Source organism: Bubalus kerabau, chromosome 1 (genome assembly GCF_029407905.1).
Source record: "Bubalus kerabau isolate K-KA32 ecotype Philippines breed swamp buffalo chromosome 1, PCC_UOA_SB_1v2, whole genome shotgun sequence".
Classification (NCBI taxonomy): domain Eukaryota; kingdom Metazoa; phylum Chordata; class Mammalia; order Artiodactyla; family Bovidae; genus Bubalus; species Bubalus kerabau.
Genome location: NC_073624.1, coordinates 66,034,274 through 66,053,693, shown reverse-complemented (window position 1 = coordinate 66,053,693; position 19,420 = coordinate 66,034,274). Strand labels below are relative to the sequence as shown.

The following is a 19,420-nucleotide window of genomic DNA, read 5'->3' as shown; positions in this document are numbered from 1 at the left end:
ATGTGGCTGAACCTGGTAGTGTTGATGGCCTGTGTTACCTGCCCTGGTACTGAGAGAGGCAGATGGTTAGCCAACTCCACAACAAGTTCGTCTTCATCACAGGCTGTGGCTCAGGCTTTGGGAACCTGCTGGCCAGGCATTGGACCTGAGAGGCTTGAGGGTCCAAGCTGCGTGTCTGATGGAGTCTGGGGTTGAGCAGCTGTGGAACCAGACTTCAGAGAGGCCAGAGAAAGGGATCCGCCACATCACAAAGACAGAGAGCAATGTTGCAGCAGCCCCGTGGGTGAAGGAGTATGTGTGGGACAGATGGTTCCTGTCTCTGTGAAGGGGAGACCCTTTGACAGCTCCAGGGAGAAGATTCCAAGGTGTTTCTCAGGATGTGAAGTCCTACCTGCCTTATTCACCGCATTCAGCTGACCAGATGAGCCTCTTCCATCCCCGACCCCCACCTCCTGACCTGGAGGCTCTGTAGTTTGGGGGAGAGTTTTCCCTGATGGGAATGTGCCTTGCAGACCTCTTGTCTGGTGTCCCCTCCTCTCAGCAGAAGGTCTGAGTTTCTTGAAGCTGAGTGAGCAGGGTGATCAGATCAGACTTCCTGGAGGAGATTCTGGTTGGAAGGTGCATGGCTGGCTGGGGGCAGGGCTGGAGCTGGGCTGTGTTCTCAGCCCTTGACCATGATCTTGCTGGTGACCCGTAGTCATCCTACCTGGGGCTCAGTGTCACCCAATTTCAGTGATGACACTGAGCTCTGAAGCCTTCATTAAAGAAGGTCAGAAAACTACTATGGGGTCACTTTCTCTCTTTTTTGTTTTTCTCTTTGTGTGTGTATGTTTGGTTTTTACCACAATTTTTATGTATCATAGAGTAAAATTTCTATAAATTTCTATAGAGTAAAAATTCTATAATTTCATTCTAGAATACATGTAAAATATGATTATTGTGGAAAATGGGAGAAGTACACAGATTAAAAACTACGGTCACACCAATCACACCACGACAGATATGAACTGATAACGTTTTTCACATCCATGTTACATTCTGCCTATAATGTGTAGTATAATTTTCCACTGAGAAGGTAAACAATTTTACACATAACAAAAATTTCTTCAAAACCAAATAAATAATGATTAAGAATATTATGTACTTTAGAATAGCACTGCTTATTCAGAAGTACATCATGGCATGAATGTAATTGGTTCCCACATGTTATTTACTGTATTCAACATAAATGATGTATTGGTAAACTTCTTTCTCCCTACTTCCCTACACTCTAATCACATGTATTAATATGATCATTGGTCAAATATGGTGGGAGGGTATACATTCCTCCAAGTGCAGTGTTGGAACTGAGCAGCAGATGAACTAAATCTGTATGTTAATAATTCCAACCGCTTGTGCCCAACTCCCATGACTCTGCTCTTGGCTCTGAATTCTGTTGGTTAGTCTTTAAGCTCTTGGTATTTGTCTTTGTGTTTTGCAAACAGGTTCCATGAATCTGGGTGACCTGTGAATTGCGGGTAAAGGGGCAGAGTGGCCTCCTGTGTGTGGGAGGAGAGGGTGAATTTTTCTAAGGCAAAGTATAAATCAATTTAGGGTTTAATAGTTTAATAGAGGCAGGTGTGTCCCCCTGATAGACTACGCTTGAATCCCCAGATTCCTGTAGGAGTAAGCTCAGTTTTGATGTGGCTGATTCAAGCCCAGGTCTAGAGGTCAATACCAGTCCTGTCAACAAGTTTCCCAAACCTGAGATGTCAGGTCTGTTCTTCCAAACCAATCTGCACTCAGACTTTACTCATCTTTTTGTTTTTGTCTTTTATCCATGATTTCTTTTCTTGCTCTCCCTTCTTTATCATCTCTCTATGTTTTCCTCTCTTTCCCTCATATTAGGTGTTGTGCACTCACTCCTGAAGATTGTTAGATAATCTGAAAATGCAGGGGAATATTTATCAGGACTGCAAAGACCACATGAACTGTCAAAAGCCAGAACGTCAACCTCCGAGTGCCAGATTATGGACTCACTAGATTTCCTCATCTTCATTCCTCACTTTCACCCTCTCTGGGGTTCTTGCCCCTTGTCACCAGGTAGTGGGCTAGGCCTTGAAGACAGAGTCAGGAGGGAGGCACATATCCTGTCTTCCCACTGCTCTCAGGCTCTGGTCTCCCCAAACCCTCAGGAGCATGGGGGTCTCTGCTACAGCTGCTCCCTCTGCAGCCTCTCTCTTAAAGTCGTTCCTGAGTTGGAAGGTGACCTGGCACCAAGACGGGTCCTTTCTCCTGGCCCAGAACAGTGTTGCCCTCTCACCATCACTCTTCCTAGGACTCTGGGTCTGGTGAATAATGCTGGCATCTCACGCCTACTGCACCCAACCAGTGGCTGACCAAATGGGACTTTGTGAAGATTCTGTACATGAACCTGTTGGGGATGATTGACCTGACCCTGAGTCTTCTGCCCCTGGTGCATAAGGTGAGGGGCCATGTGGTTGATGTCTTTAGCGTCATGGTGAGAGAGTTCATTCTTAGGTAGGTTGATAAGGAGTCCAGGGCTGTCAGGAAGGAAAAGAGGACAAACATTTTTTTCTACAATGTCTTGTCTTCCTCACATGAAACTTATTTTCTTTAAGCCCAGAGCTAATGATTACATAGTGCCACCAGAACATACACAGGACTGGGGATACAGACTCTTGGAGAGCACAAACAAAACCTTATGCACACCACGACCTAGGAGAGAGGTTAGTGACCCCACGAGAAACTGACCCAGACTTGTCTGTGAGTGTCCAAGAGTCTCCAGCAGAGGCGTGGGTCAGTGGTAGTCTGCTGCAGTATCGGGGGCACTCAGTGTGGCAGTGCGTGCATGGGACCTTTTTAAGGAGGTTGCCATTAACTTCATTACCTCCACCATACTTTGGTCTCAGGTCAAACAACAGAAAGGGAACAGAGTTCCACCCATCAACAGAAGTGGATGAAAGATTTACTGAGCATGGCCCCGCCCATCAGAACAAGACCCAGGTTCCCCCTCAGTCAGTCTCTCCCATCAGGAAACTTGCATAAGCCTCTTATCCTCATCCATCAGAGGGCAGACAGAATGAAAACCACAATCACAGAAAACTAATCAAACTGATCATATGGGCCACAGCCTTCTCTAACTCAAAACTATGAGCCAGGCCATGTAGGGCCATGCAAGATGGATGGGTCATGGTGGAGAGTCTGACAAAACGTGGTCCACTGGAGAATTGACTGGCAAACCTCTTCAGTATTCTTGCCTTGAGAATCCCATGAACAGTATGAAAAGGCAAAAAGATATGATGCTGAAAGATGGACTCCCCAGGTCAGTAGGTGCCCAATATGCTACTAGAGAAGAGTGGAGAAATAACTCCAGAAGGAATGAAGAAATGGAACCAGAGCAAAAACAACACCCAGTTTTGGATGTGACTTGTGATTGAAGTAAAGTCCGATGCTGTAAAGAACAATATTGCATAAGAACCTGGAATGTTAGGTCCATGAATCAAGGTAAATTGGAAGTGGTCAAACAGGAGAGGCAAGAGTGAACACCCACATTTTAGGATGTTCACTCTTGCCACTCCTGTTTGACCACTTCCAATTTACCTTGATTCATGGACCTAACATTCCAGGTTCTTATGCAATATTGTTCTTTACAGCATCGGACTTTACTTCTGTCATAAGCCACATCCAAACACAGTAATCCAAGTCTATGCCCCAACCAGTAACGTTGAAGAAGCCGAAGTTGAACAGTTCTATGAAGACCTACAAGACCTTTTAGAACTAACGCCCCCAAAATATGTCTTTTTCATTGTAGGGGACTGGAATGCAAAACTAGGAAGTCAAGAAACACCTGGAGTAACAGGAAAATTTGGCCTTGGAATACGGAATGAAGCAGGGCAAAGGCTAATAGAGTTTTGCCAAGAGAACACACTGGTCATAGCAAACACCCTCTTCCAACAACACAAGAGAAGACTCTACACATGGACATCACCAGATGGTCAACACTGAAATCAGATTGATTATATTCTTTGCAGCCAAAAATGGAGAAGCTCTATATAGTCAGCAAAAACAAGACTAGGAGCTAACTGTGGCTCAGATCATGAACTCCTTATTGCCAAATTCAGACTTAAATTGAAGAAAGTAGGGAAAACCACTAGACCATTCAGGTATGACCTAAATCAAATCCCTTATGATTATACAGTGGAAGTGAGAAATAGATTTAAGGGACTAGATCTGATAGATAGAGTGCCTGATAAACTATGGATGGAGGTTCATGACATTGTACAGGAGACAGGGATCAAGACCATCCCCATGGGAAAGAAATGCAAAAAAGCAAAATGGATGTCTGGGAAGACCTTACAAATAGCTGTGAAAAGAAGAGAAGTGAAAAGCAAAGGAGAAAAGGAAAGATACACCCATTTGAATGCAGAGTTCCAAAGAATAGCAAGGAGAGATAAGAAAGCCTTCCTCAGGTATCAATGCAAAGAAAAGAGGAAAACAACAGAATGGGAAAGACTAGAGATCTCTTCAAGGAAATTAGAGATAACAAGGGAACATTTCATGCAAAGATGGCCTCAATAAAGGACAGAAATGGTATGGACTTAACAGAAGCAGAAGATATTAAGAAGAGGTGGAAAGAATACACAGAAGAACTGTACAACAAAGATCTTCATGACCCAGATAATCACGATGGTGTGATCACTCACCTAGAGCCAGACATCCTGGAATGTGAAGTCAAGTGGGCCTTAGAAAGCATCACTACGAACAAAGCTAGTGGAGGTGATGGCATTCCAGTTGAGCTCTTTCAACTCCTGAAAGATGATGCTGTGAAAGTGCTGCACTCAATATGCCAGCACATTTGGAAAATTCAGCAGTGGCCACAGGACTGGAAAAGGTCAGTTTTCATTCCAATCCCAAAGAAAGGCAATGCCAAAGAATGCTCAAACTACCACACAATTGCACTCATCTCACACGCTAGTAAAGTAATGCTCAAAATTCTCCAAGCCAGGCTTCAGCAATACGTGAACCGCGAACTTCCAGTTGTTCAAGCTGGTTTTAGAAAAGGCAGAGGAACCAGAAACCAAATTGCCAACATCTGCTGGATCATCAAAAAAGCCAGAGAGTTCCAGAAAAACATCTATTTCTTCTTTATTGACTATGCCAAAGCCTTTGACTATGTGGATCACAATAAACTGTGGAAAATTCTGAAAGAGATGGGAATACCAGACCACCTGACCTGCCTCTTGAGAAATTTGTATGCAGGTCAGGAGTCAACAGTTAGAACTGGATATGGAACAACAGACTGGTTCCAAATAGGAAAAGGAGTACATCAAGGCTGTATATTGTCACCCTGCTTATTTAACTTCTATGTGGAATACATCATGAGAAACGCTGGACTGGAAGAAACACAAGCTGGAATCAAGATTGCCAGGAGAAATATCAATAACCTCAGATATGCAGATGACACCACCCTTATGGCAGAAAGTGAAGAGGAACTAAAAAGCCTCTTGATGAAAGTGAAAGTGGAGAGTGAAAAAGTTGGCTTAAAACTCAACATTCAGAAAACGAAGATCATGGCATCTGGTCCCATAACTTCATGGGAAATAGATGGGGAAACAGTGGAAACAGTGTCAGACTTTATTTTTTCAGGCTCCAAAATCACTGCAGATGGTGACTGCAGCCATGAAATTAAAAGACGTTTACTCCTTGGAAGGAAAGTTATGACCAACCTAGATAGCATATTGAAAAGCAGAGACATCACTTTGCCAACAAAGGTCCGTCTAGTCAAGCCTATGGTTTTTCCTGTGGTCATGTATGGATGTGAGAGTTGGACTGTAAAGAAGGCTGAGAGCCAAAGAATTGATGCTTTTGAAGTGTGGTGTTGGAGAAGACTCTTGAGAGTCCCTTGGACTGCAAGGAGATCCAACCAGTCCATTCTGAAGGAGATCAGCCCTGGGATTTCTTTGGAAGGACTGATGCTAAAGCTGAAACTCCAGTACTTTGGCCACCTCATGCGAAGAGTTGACTCATTGGAAAAGACTCTGATGCTGGGAGGGATTGGGGGCAGGAGGAGAAGGGGAGGACAGAGGATGAGATGGCTGGATGGCATCACTGACTCAATGGATGTAAGTTTGAGTGAACTCCGGGAGTTGGTGATGGACAGGGAGGCCTGGCGTGCTGCGAATCATGGGGTCACAAAGAGTCGGACACAACTGAGCGACTGAATTGAACTGAACTGAACTAAAATGGACTGGAATGGGAAAATTTAACTCAGATGATGATTGTATCTATGACTTCGGGCAAGAATCCCTCAGAAGAAGTGAAGTAGCCCTCATAGTCAACAAGAGTCTGAAATGCATTACTTGGGTGCAATCTCAAAAACGACAGGATGAACTCTATTCGTCCCAAGGCAAATCATTCAAAAGTACAGTAATCCAAGTCTATGTCCCAACCAGTAATGCTGAAGAAGGTGAAGATTAACAGTTTTATGAAGACCTACAGGACCTTCTAGAACTAACATCCAAAAAAAGATATCCTTTTCATCATAGGGGACTGGAATGGAAAAGTAGGAATTCAAGAAATACCTAGAGTAACAGGCAAATTTGGCCTTGGTATACAAAACTAAGCAGGACAATTGCTAACACAGTTTTGCCAATAGAATGCACTGGTCATAGCAAATACCCTCTTCCAACAACACAAGAGAAGACTCTACACATGGCTATCACCAGATGGTCAATACTGAAATCAGATTGATTATATTCTTTGCAGCCAAAGATGGAATAATTCTATTCAGTCAGCAAAAACAAGACCAGGAGCTGACTGTAGCTCAGATCATGATCCACTTATTGCAAAATTCAGACTTAATTTGAAGAAAGTAGGGAAAACCACTAGTCCAGTCAGGTATGACCTAAATCAAATCCCTTACAATTATACAGTGGAAGTGACAAATAGATTCAAGAGGTTAGATCTGATAGACAGAGTACTTGAAGAACTATGGATGGAGGCTCATGACATTGTACAGGAGGCAGTGATGAAGATCATCCCCAAGAGAAAAATGCAAAAAGGCAAAATGGTTGTCTTAGGAGGCCTTACAGATAGCTGAGAAAAGAAGACAAGCTAAAGGCAAATAAAAAAGGAAAGATATACCCATTTGAATGTAGAGTTCCAAAGGATAGCAAGGAGAGGTAAGAAAGCCTTCCTCAGTGATCAGTGCAAAGAAGTAGAGGAAAACAATGGAATGGGAAAGACTAGAGATCTCTTCAAGGAAATCAGAGATACCAAGGGAATATTACATGCAAAGATGGGCACAATAAAGGACAGAAATGGTATGGACCTAACAGAAGCAGAAGATATTAAGAAGAGGTGGAAAGAATACACAGAAGAACTATACAAAAAAGATCTTCACAACCCTGATAATCATGATGGTGTGATCACTCACCTAAAGCCAAATGTCCTGGAATGTGAAGTCAAGTGGGCCTCAGGAAGCATCACTATGAACAAAGCTAGTGGAGGTGATGGAATTTCAGTGGAGCTATTTCAAATCCTGAAAGATGATGCTGTGAAAGTGCTGCACTCAATATAACAGAAAATATGGAATACTCAGCAGTGGCCACAGGACTGGAAAAGGTCAGCCTTCATTCCAATCCCAAAGAAAGGCAATGCCAAAAAATGTTCAAACTACTGCACAATTGTACTCCTCTCACATGCTAGCAAGTAATGCTCAAAATTCTCTAAGCCAGGCTTCAACAATACGTGAATGGTGAACTTCCAGATGTTCAAGCTGGATTTAGAAAAGGCAGAGGAACCAGAGATCAAATTGCCAACATCCTCTGGGTCATCGAAAAAGCAAGAGAGTTCTAGAAAAATATCTACTTCTGCTTTATTGACTATGCCAAAGCCTTTGACTGTGTGGATCACAACAAACTGTGGAAATTCTTAAAGAGATGGGAATACCAGACAACCTTATCTGCCTCCTGAGAAATCTGTATGCAGTTCAAGAAGTAACAGTTAGAACTGGACATGGAACAACAGACTGGTTCCAAATTGGGAAAGGAGTATGTCAAGGCTGTATATTGTTACCCTGCTTATTTAACTTATATGCTGAATACATCATGAAAAATGGTGCTGGATGAAGCACAAGCTGAAATCAAGTTGGCTGGGAGAAATATAAATAACCTCAGATATGTAGGTGACACCACCCTTATGGCAGAAAGTGAAGAAGAACTAAAGAGCCTCTTGATGAAAGAAAAAGAGGAGAGTGAAAAGTTAGCTTAAAACTCAACATACAGAAAACTAAGATCGTGGCATCCGGTCCCATTTCTTCATAGGAAATAGATGGGGAAACAATGGAAACAGCGAGAGACTTTATTTTCTTGGGCTCCCAAATCACTGCAGATGGTGACTGCAGCCATGAAATTAAAACATACTTGCTCCTTGGAAGAAAAGCTATGACCAAACTAGACAGCATATTAAAAAGAAGAGACATTACTTTGCCCACAAATGTCCATCTAGTCAAAGCTATGGTTTTTCCAGTGATCATGTATGGATGTGAGAGTTGGATCACAAAGAAAGCTGAGTGCTGAAGAACTGATGTTTTTGAAATGTTGTGCTGGAGAAGACTCTTGAGGGTCCCTTGGACTACAAAGAGATCAAACCAGTCCATCTTAGAGGAAATCAGTCCTGAATATTCATTGTAAGGACTGATGTTGAAGCTGAAGCTCCAATACTTTGGCCTCCTATTGTAAAGAATGGACTCATTTGTAAAGACCCTGATGCTGGGAAAGATTGAAGGCAGGAGGAGAAGGGGGCGACAGATGATGAGATGGTTGTATGGTGTCACTGACTTGATGGACATGAGTTTGAACAAGGTCCGGGAGTAGGTGATGGGCCGGGATGCTTGGCATGCTGCAGTCCTTGGGGTTACAAAGAGTAGGACAATACTGAGTGACTGAACTGAACTGAACTGAACTGAATTCAATGATTACACAACAAAACTCATCTTGCTCAAGGGTATGTTTTTCCTGAAAGTGAAGCCGAGGCTCAGTCGTGTCTGACTCTTTGCGACCCCATGGACTGTAGCCTACCAGGCTCCTCTGTCCATGGGATTTTCCAGGCAATAGTACTGGAGTGGATTGCCATTTCCTTCTCCAGGGGATCTTCCTGACCCAGGGATCGAACCCCGGTATCCCGCATTGTAGACAGACACTTTACCGTCTGAACCACCAGGGAACAGAGGAATTGTTTTTCCTGAAGCTCTGTACTAATAATTATATAGTAACAATGGATCTTGCTCAAGGACATGTTTTACCTTCTTAACAAGAACCTTCTGACTAATCTTGTTATCTTAATATCTATGTTGTGGGAGTGGGTCTGGTAAAAGTATATAAAGCATTGATAAGACTAGGGAGGGGGGCACTCTCCATCCGTCTTCTGATGTCTATGTCAGAAACTTTCTCTGCCCTTCTTCACTGTAATAAAACTTCTGACACACAAAAGCTCTGAGTATATGCAAGCCTGGAACCTGGTCCTGAAGCTAAATCTTCCTCTTTGGAGATATGAATCTGAACATTGTTCACCGTGAACTATCAATGGGTTGGGTGTCCCTTGGAAGCTACTGTATGTCCAAGTACATGGAAACCTTTTCAGACTCCCTCATATAGCGGCCTGAATGGATCCCTTCCTCTGTCCACCTGCTTCTGTGCTTCCAGGGTGTGTTTTTCAGGGATTTCCTTTCTCTAGAAATTTAGAGACCATTACTTACAAGTCCCTTTCTCTTGTGCTGTGTAGGTTTTTCACTGGGAAGAAACTTTTTGTCTATTTGGTGTCCAGTTGGGTCTGAGGACAAAAGAATTTGATTCAACATACTCCTGCCTGCATGAGGGCCCACAGTCACACAGTTTTGGAGGCAGAATTGGAACTGAAATGATTTGACTGTGCAGCCCTTCCATGTGCTTAACTGCTACATATATCGGTTCCAGAAGCCCTGTGAGAATGGTACCCATGACGTAACTAATCAAGGGAGCTACTTCATCACAGCTGTGGGTGAGACTCCAGGGTCTGCAGGGAGAGGGCGCTTCTAAATGTGTGGGAGCTATGTCCACAGGTAGGGGGATGTTCCTAGAGGAGAGTTGGCCATGGCATTACTAGGGGAGGAGAGCAGAGAGAGGATAGGGTTGAAATGTCACTGCAACTTCAACCTGTTCTGAATGCTTGGTGTTAGACAGGGGACTGCTGGGGAGTCCACATGACCAGGAGGATCCTCGAGAGTCTCTGAGTCCTTCAAGGCTGTGGTGTTAGGCCCTCAGGTCACTCCATGTTCCCTACTCAGATGCAGACCTAGAACTTCATGCTTGATCTGAAGACTCACAATTTTCATAATATTTACACACGCACACACACACTGAGCCAGATATACCAAACCAAATGAAATCAAATAAAGCATCACTGATTCACTTTATGCTTTGAAGGTATGTGTTCAGGATGTTGGGACTCAGCTCCAGGAGTCCCCCTCAGATTGTAGAGAACTTGTGATGTTAAACCCCATGACTCTCCTTGCTGATCCTACAGAGGGCTGGGGTGGGGGTGGGGGTGCGAAGGCTGCACTGAGATGGATGTCATGGCAGACAGTGTGGACTGAGACTCAAGGGCCCCAGTTCATACAATGCAGAACAACAGATGCATTAAAAAGAAGTTCAGTGAACACCAGTGCACATCCTCAGCCTGGACCCTTGGCAGAGCTCTGTTCCTCCTCTTTCCAGGCTGCCTTCCTTGGGGAGGGAAGCAAGTCTGGTCTGATGGACATGTGCAAGGGCAGGGACCCATGCTATGATCATCCACAGTAGAGCCACGAGGAAGCTGTTGTACCTCTTACCCTAGGCTGTCCTAACCTTTTGTGACTCACATAGGGTCAGTGACTCCCCACCATCAACCCTCAACCCTTCCAAGGGCCTGAACTTCAGCACTGAAAGGCAGTGTTATGTCTCCAGGTAGTGGGACTGCATCCATGCAGGGCTGAGAACAAACTGTACAATTAATTCTCACTCCCGGCCCTGCCACCTTCCGTGTTACAGATGCCTTCCCTTCTTCACAGGACCCATCCTGGGAGGAAATAGGGCTGAATGTGTGTGGCTCTGACTCTTGACAGTGGTGTCCCCTGACACTCTGCAGGGGGTCACCTGGGGGAGGCCCTCAGCTCTCCAATTCACAGGAAGCTCAGGGGTGCTGACTGCAACCTGGTGCAGCTGTCCCTTGTAGGACTTCTGTGCAGAGATTTATGTCAGTGAGTCTCCCAAGAGGGCTCACATCTCAGAGATTTCTTGTTCTGGCCCCTGCAGCTCTCAGGTGAGTGAGTGTCACCCATGCTCCTTCTCTCCTCTTTCCCTGTGGCTGTTTCCACCCAGAATGTAGTCTGAAGCTCCTGAGACCACATGAGTCATATTACTTTCAGATTCACCAAAGGGAAGCAGATGAGGTGAAGGTTGGGACGTGTCTGCTGAATGGTCCCTTGGGAAGTTATGGTGAAGGAATTCATGGTCACTGAGAAAAAAATCTCTTATTTCTTCCAAGTAAAGAAGCCATGACCTTCTCCCTAAGCAGGGTTAGTATTTGTATAAGACTTGCATGTCCTCTCAGCCTCCTGACAGTTTCCAGGACACCATCCTCCATCCTGGCCTTCTTTCTGCTCACCCTAGGGGAACTGCTGTAGGAGGGTCCTGCTGGCCACCCAAGAAGCAGGCACAGGCTGGTTTCTGCAGGACCATCCTTTCCATTACAGTTGCCAACTTCCCCCGAGGGACAACCCCTTTCAGGACGACAGTCGGTTCCCTGCAGGTGACAGTGATCACTAAAGGCTGAACCTGTCTTTCTTTCTGTGTTTATTGGTTGCTGGGGTGAGTTCCAGGGCCATCTGAGCCTCTGTGTCCTTAGGAAAACCTCTTCTTCCACCCAGTGCCCGTCATCTTTCCTTACTTGGAGTCGGAGCTGTGATAAACGTGGACAGTGAGGAGATGCCCAGGACACTGACCCTGGCTCCTTCTGCCTCTGTCCCTCCCACCAGCTCCACACCCCTGGTGGTCCACCTCCATTACTGGATGGTATCCTCCACCTCCCCGTGAACCCCTCCTTGCACAGCTGTTCTGTGGTCCAATCTTGGGTCATTTCTTCATTCTCCTGAAGGGGTCAGCTCCCTCCTCCTCTCCACCATCACCTTCATACAAATTGAACGAATTGCCTTCCATCAATGTGGTTTGCAGATCTCCCTGCTTGGAGGGAGGTCTGTACACCCCATTCCGCTGTCCCTGTTTAAACCAAGCTTTACTGTCAGTCTTTTCTCCATGTCTGCGTGGTCTGGATTTTGGGTGTGGTACCAGGCAGGCCAGGGTCTGAGCACAGAAGGGCAAAGGGCAGTGAAACCAGGCACCCAGGGCTGTGGGTAGGGCACCTTCATAGAGTGAAAGGGGAACAACTATTAGAGAAGCTTTGTGTGAGTCCTTACAACACCCATCCCAGCATCTGGGAGAAGTCTCACCATTGCCTGTGTCCCCTCATTCCCTTATGTCCCCTCTCTTTGCCTTAGACACCCCCATTGCTCTTCTGAACAACTTTCTGGTCCAGAGAGCCACTGTATAGGAGAGATCTTATTCTCTTTTGCCTTCTCCTTCTAATCCTAAAGAGGCTGAGGGGACTTAGTCTTTCAGGAGGGAATTCTGTGAGCTGAGCCAGAGAAGTAAACCAGGACAGAGGCTAAGACAGCTGCCCAAGGTCACACAGCTAGCTGGCAGGAGAAATTGGTTTTGAACCCATGTGTGTGTTGATTCTAAGTGTATTCCCTTGTAAGAATCTCCAATAGATCAAGAAGATGCAGCTCTCAGACTTGAATACGAAAAAGGAAAATAGATAGTTGTGAATCATGAAACCAGAAATGTAATGGTTCTAATATATGGAGAAGGGGGTGGAAAGGGAAAATTGGGCAGAGGGAATCATGAAGGAGTGGGAGGACCGGCTGTAGGTGGTTGGGAACACTATTGTCATCCTTAAGAAGTTGTGTTGAAAATATAATGGCATCCATCAGAAATGGGGTAAGTGGGTGAGAACAAGATGGTGCAGGAGTAGGTGGATAAGGAGTACATGTCTCTCCACGGATACATCAGGAATATACACCTTCAGACACAGAACTGCACTCAGAACACCAGCTGAGAGCAGACAGGAGTACCTGACCAGTGGAAAAGAATATATAGGACCACGCAAAACTCAGTAGAAAGAAGGAACTAGGGGGAAAAACAGGAGTGTTAGTAGGATTGGACCTGCCTTCACTGGGCGGGGAACTGAAGCAGGGGTCCAATCCCCACATCAGGGCAACTGTCTGACTCAGAGGAGAAACATTTAAGGCTGAGAGTGAAACAGCTCATCTGCGGCAGGCTAAATGGAATGAGAATCAGACAGTCCTTGCTGCGGCCATACATACCCGGACAGGAACGCTGGTTCCCTGGAAGCACAGTGGCTAGGAGCCAGAGTTTAGGGGTTGCAGAGCAATCCCAGAGTGAAGGGCTGCTGTTGACTGTGGAGAGACAGTCTGCAGTCTGTCCTCAGGGATTAAGGGGGTGTAAGGGAGGAGATCGTGAATGGAAATGCTGGTGGAGGAAAGCCAGGCAGCCATGGAAGCAAGGCGATACTGCTGAGTCATGCATAGTGGGTGGAGCCATCACCATAGTCTCTCTCTCCCCACAGGTCAGCATCTGCAGCTGAACAATAGAGAGGCTGGCCCATGAAACGCGTGATGCACTGAACTACAGAGTAGGACCCCAGCCAGGAGGGCCCCTCTCTGTGCCTGACACCCAAAACAACGGAGAAAGACCCCAGGCAAAGGAGCCCTCTAAGTGCCTGAATGGGTGGAGCTACAGAGAAAGACTGGCCAAAGAGGCCTTCTGACTGCCAGCTACAAGAGGCTTGAAAAAAGATTCTGATAGGGCCATAACTCCTGTGGCAGAGGGAGTCAGTGTCCTTGCACACTCGGTGCTGCCAGGGTCCTTGCAAGCCAAGCTGCAGTGCCACCCTCACGTTCAGCTCTCACCGGGGCAGAACTGCCATAGGCAAAGAAAAGTCTTGTGTCTACGCGCACAAGGTCGCTTTGGTCCTGTCCCACTCTGCGACCCTGTAGACTGTGGCCTTCCAGGCTTCTGTGTCAGAGAGGGGGTTTTCCAGGCAAGAATACTGGAGCGAATTGGCCAATCTGGTTACCATACCCTTCTAGAGCATCGTATTTCCTTCTGCCCTAGGGGCCAACCCCCCTGAATACCTCGTGCTGCCAGAACCCTGCAACAGAAGCAGCTGCAACACCTCCACACTGGCCCTCCAGGGCAGCCTCAGGAGCAAAACTCCCATGGAAGACCCACATGTAGAGGTGAAAATAAAACCACAATCGAAACCCAGGGGCAGTATGGCTAAGGAAGAAGACCCAATACCTTCCCACCAGTTGTACAAACTGCAGATTAAATCCACATGATCAACTAGGCAGACTCTGTGTCTATGGAATATATAAAAAGTCATTGAGAGCTCCCACAAAAGAAAACGTGCTAGTTCTGATAGCTGTGGACATTGGAGGCAAGAACACAGAGGAGTAGGAGCAGATTAGAATCTGAGCTGCCCTCACAGCAGGTCCAGAGATCAGCACAATGTTAGAGGGCATCCTAGGGAGATGACCGTGGACTGTGACTCCCAGAGAGGGAAAGGACTCTGACAGCAGTGACTCAAGAAAAATGTTTATTATTCTTATTTTTTGACTTGTTCTGTAGATTCTTTTGGACTTTTTTCTTTTTTTCTCCACCCCTGCTCCACCCCATTGTAGTTGTTGATTTTATGGGCACTAAGAAATCCAATTAAACTTTTGAGCTTTTTTTCCCCTCAGTCACATTTTTTATTGTTGTCATAAACCTCTGCCTCTAGGTTGGGCTTTTGCAGTTCTCTGGAGTTTCCCTCCCTTTTTTCTTTTCTCTTTTTTTAATTTTAATTTTTTAAACCTATTATTATTTTTTCTACATTTATTGCTTTGTTTGCTTTTCCTATTGTTCTTTTCCCCTCGCAGTTAGTCTTTAATGAATATAAATCTTCTTCATCTACCTCTATTTAACTTTGCATATCTATTCCTTCTTTCTTTTCTTATTCTCCTTTCCTCTCAACATATTTGTTAGTTTTATTTTCATTGTTTTATTCCCTAATTGGCACCTTGCTTTAGTTTTATTTTCCAGTTTGTGCTTTAGTTAGTTTTGTTCTTAATTGATAAATATACTTTTTGATTTCCTTTGTTTGCTGGGTCAATCTACTGTACTTTATTTTTGTTGGATTGTTTTCACTTTGCTCATGGGTGTATATGTATATATTTCATTATTTTAATTATTACATGCCTGATTTTGTAACTGCCATTTGTGGGGTTCATCTTTGGTTTCTCGTTTTTGGATATTTGTTTTAATCTCACTTAATGCCATAACCAACCACTTGTGGAATCTTCGTTCCTGACCAGAGATCAATCCCTGAGCCTTTGGAGTGGGAGCACTGACTCCACGGCCCTGGACTACCAGAGAATTAGCCCTCAGTTCAGTTCAGTTCAGTCGCTCAGTCGTGTCCGACTCTTTGTGACCCCAGGAATCGCAGCATGCCAGGCCTCCCTGTCCCTCACCAACTCCCGGAGTTCACTCAGACTCACGTCCATCGAGTCAGTGATGCCATCCAGCCATCTCATCTTCTGTGGTCCCCTTCTCCTCCTGCCCCCAATCCCTCCCAGCATCAGAGTCTTTTCCAATGAGTCAACTCTTTGCATGAGGTGGCCAAAGTACTGGAGTTTCAGCTTCAGCATCATTCCTTCCAAAGAACACCTAGGGCTGATCTCCTTCAGAATGGACTGGTTGGATCTCCTTGCAGTCTGAGGGACTCTCAAGAGTCTTCTCCAACACCACAGTTCAAAAGCATCAATTCTTCGGCACTCAGCCTTCTTCACAGTCCAACTCTCACATCCGTACATGACCACTGGAAAAACCATAGCCTTGACTAGACGGACCTTTGTTGGCAAAGTAATGTCTCTGCTTTTGAATATGCTATCTAGGTTGGTCATAACTTTCCTTCCAAGGAGTAAGCGTCTTTGAATTTCATGGCTGCAGTCACCATCTGCAGTGATTTTGGAGCCCCAAAAAATAAAGTCTGACACTGTTTCCACTGTTTTCCCATCTATTTCCCATGAAGTGATGGGACCAGATGTCATGATCTTCGTTTTCTGAATGTTGAGCTTTAAGCCAACTTTTTCACTCTCCACTTTCACTTTTATCAAGAGGCTTTTTAGTTCCTCTTCACTTTCTGCCATAAGGGTAGTGTCATCTGCATATCTGAGGTTATTGATATTTCTCCTGGCAATCTTGATTCCAGTTTGTGTTTCTTCCAGCCCGTGTTTCTCATGATGTACTCTGCATATAAGTTAAATAAGCAGGGTGACAATATACAGCCTTGACCTACTCCTTTTCCTATTTGGAACCAGTCTGTTGTTTCATGTCCAGTTCTAACTGTTGCTTCCTGGCCTGCATACAAATTTCTCAAGAGGCAGGTCAGGTGGTCTGATATGCCCATCTCTTTCAGAATTGTCCACAGTTTATTGTGATCCACACAGTCAAAGGCTTTGGCATAGTCAATAAAGCAGAAATAGATGTTTTTCTGGAACTCTCTGGCTTTTTCCATGATCCAGCGGATGTTGGCAATTTGATCTCTGGTTCCTCTGCCTTTTCTAAAACCAGCTTGAACAACTGGAAGTTCGCGGTTCACGTATTGCTGAAGCCTGGCTTGGAGAATTTTGAGCATTACTTTACTAGCGTGTGAGATGAGTGCAATTGTGTGGTAGTTTGAGCATTCTTTGGCATTGCCTTTCTTTGGGATTGGAATGAAGGCTGACCTTTTCCAGTCCTGTGGCCACTGCTGAGTTTTCCAAATTTGCTGGCATATTGAGTGCAGCACTTTCACAGCAGCATCTTTCAGGATTTGAAAGAGCTCAACTGGAATGCTGTCACCTCCACTAGCTTTGTTCGTAGTGATGATTTCTAAGGCCCACTTGACTTCACATTCCAGGATGTCTGGCTCTAGGTGAGTGATCACACCATTGTGATTATCTGGATTATGAAGATCTTTGTTGTACAGTTCTTCTGTGTATTCTTTCCACCTCTTCTTAATATCTTCTGCTTCTGTTAGGTCCATACCATTTCTGTCCTTTATCGAGCCCATCTTTGCATGAAATGTTCCCTTGGTATGTCTAATTTTCTTAAAGAGATCTCTAGTCTTTCCCATTTTGTTGTTTTCCTCTATTTCTTTGCATTGATTGCTAAGGAAGGCTTTAACCCTAGGGAGTATCAAATAGTGAGAACTCACACAAAGGAAACCACTTGAATGCAAGACCCAGCATCACCCAACCATCAGTAGCACCCTGTGCAGGATGCCTCATCTAAACAACAAACAAAACAAAAATACAAACCCAATCATCAGCAGACAGCATTACCACCTCACTCAGCCTTGCCCATCAGAGGAAAAACAAACAAACAAACAAAAACTCAGCACAAATCTCACCCTGTACAAAGCTCTCTCGAACCACTGGACCAAACTTAGGAAGGCAGAAGCCAAAAGGAAGAAAGAATTCAACCTTCTTCAAGGAAAGCATTCAACTTTCCTTGAAGTCTGGGAAAAGGAGACCTTAAACACAATAAGTTAAAAAAAATATGAAAATGCAGAGAAATATTGCACAAATGAAGTAACAAACTAGAAACACAAAAGTCCAAATAAATGAAGAGGAAATAGGCAAACTACCTGAAAAAGAATTCAGAATAATGATAGTAAAGATGAACAAAAACCTTGAAAACAAAATGTAGAAAATGCAAGAATCAATTAACAAAGACCTAGAAGAATGAAAGAATAAGCATACAGAGACAAACAACACAATTACTGATATTAAAAATACTCTGTAAGGAATCAATAGTAGTATATCTGAAGCAGAGGAATGAATCAGTGAGCTAGAAGATAAAATGGTGGAAATAACTTCTGAAAAGCAGAATAAAGTAAAAAGAATGAAAAGAACTGAGGACAGTCTCAGAGACCTCTGGGACCATATCCAATGCACCAACATTCGAATTATAGGGGTCCCAGAAGAAGAAGAGAAAAAGAAAGGGTATGAGGAAAGTTTTGAAGAGATTATAGTTGAAAATTTCCCCAGTATGGGAAAGGAAATAGTCAATCAAGTCCAAGAGGCACAAAGAGTCCCATACAAGATAAACCCAAGGAGAAACATGCCACAACATATACTAATCAAACAAACAAAGACTAAACACAAAGAAAGAATATTAAAAACAGCAAGGGAGAAACAACAAGTAACATACAAGGGAAACCCCATATGTTTAACAGCTAATCTTTCAGCATAAACTCTGCAGGCCAGAAGGGTATGGCAGGATATATTTAAAGTACTGAAAGGGAAAAATCTACAACCAAGATTACTGTACCCAGCAAGCATCTCATTCAAAATTGATGGAGAAATAAAAAGCTTTTCAGACAAGAAAAAGGTAAGAGAATTCAGTACTACTAAACCAGCTTTACAAAAAATGTTAGAAGGCCTTATATAGTCAAGAAATAGAAGAGAAGGAAAAAGATCTACACACTCAACCCCAAACAATTAAGAAAATGGCAATAGGAACACACATATCAAAAATTACTTTAAATGTAAATGGATTAAATGCTCCAATCAAAAGACACAGACTGGCTAAATGGATACAAAAACAAGACCCATATATATGCTGTCTACAAGAAACCCACTTCAGAACCTCAAGACACATAAGACTGAAAGTGAGAGGGTGGAAAAATATATTCCATGCCAATGGGAAGCAAAGAAAGCTGGAGTAGCAATCCTCACATCAGACAAAATTGACCTTAAAATAAAGAAGATTACAAGAGGCAAGGAAGGGCACTATATAATGATCAAGGGATCAATCAAAGAGGAAGACATAACAATTGTAAATATCTATGCACCCAACATAGGAGCACCTCAATACATAAGACAAACACTAACAGACATAAAAGGAAAAATTGACAGTAACACAATAATAGTAGCAGACTTTAACACTCTACTCACACCAATGGACAGATCATCAAAACAGAAAATTAATAAGGAAACACAAGCCTTAAATGAAACATTAGATGAGATGGATCTCATTGATATCTTCAGGACAGTCCATCCAAATGCAGAATACACCTTCTTCTCAAGTGTACATGGAACATTCTCCAGGATAGACCACATATTGGGTAACAAATCAAACTTCTATAAATTTAATAAAATTGAAATCATATCAAGCATCTTCTCCAACCACAATACTATGAGACTAGATATCAATTACAAGGAAAAAAGTGTAAG

The 19,420-nt window shown here is 44.0% G+C and overlaps 1 pseudogene; it reads left to right on the top strand.

Annotated features, from left to right (window-relative positions):
• LOC129641624 (retinol dehydrogenase 16-like) overlaps positions 1-19,420 on the top strand; it is a 28,406-nt pseudogene continuing 8,986 nt past the window's right edge.